We start from the raw sequence: 756 nt of genomic DNA on the forward strand, positions 1-756 counted from the left end.
ATTAAGCCAGCTGAAGGCAAAACCTATGCAGAGGTGCTGGGAACGATACATGGTAAGCTCCAACGTGAGAGGACGGAGACCGTAATTTGATCTGTTCGGAAATTCGCGCTCATCGAAATGGAGTTCTGTGGTGACCACTCAGCGTTCAACGAAAATGTGTGCACTGCCGTTGGCCAGCTTGGAGACGCCCGTATTCTCACTAGGCGTTTACGTCTAGAAGTTCTGGGCATGGACTGCCTAACCACGGTCCCAGAAGTGGAGAAGGCTATACGCGGAGAATTAGGAGACAAGATGAATGGCCAAATTCGCGTCTCTCTCCTCGCTGTAAACTCGCGAGAACAAAGAATGGCCGTGGTGGAAATCGACGAACTGCCAGGCCGGACTCTTATTGAAAAGGGGAAGCTGCGAGTAGGTTGGATTATCTGCCGCGTCCGAGAGCGCGCGGATGTCCAAAGGTGTTTCCGCTGTCTGGGGTATGGCCACAAAAAGGCGGCATGCAAAGGCCCAGACAGAAGCAGTNTGACTCTTATTGAAAAGGGGAAGCCGCGAGTATGCTGGATTATCTGCCGCGTCCGAGAGCGCGCGGATGTCCAAAGGTGTTTCCGCTGTCTGGGGTATGGCCACAAAAAGGCGGCATGCAAAGGCCCAGACAGAAGCAGTTCATGCTGGAAATGTGGTCAGCAGGGCCACATAGCCTCTGCGTGTAAAGAAAGCCCAAGCTGCTACCTGTGCTCGGCAGGAGATGGACAGAAAAAT

This window comes from Rhagoletis zephyria, unplaced genomic scaffold (genome assembly GCF_001687245.7).
Source record: "Rhagoletis zephyria isolate East Lansing unplaced genomic scaffold, Rhagoletis_zephyria_1.1 Rzeph_scaffold_00720, whole genome shotgun sequence".
Lineage (NCBI taxonomy): Eukaryota > Metazoa > Arthropoda > Insecta > Diptera > Tephritidae > Rhagoletis > Rhagoletis zephyria.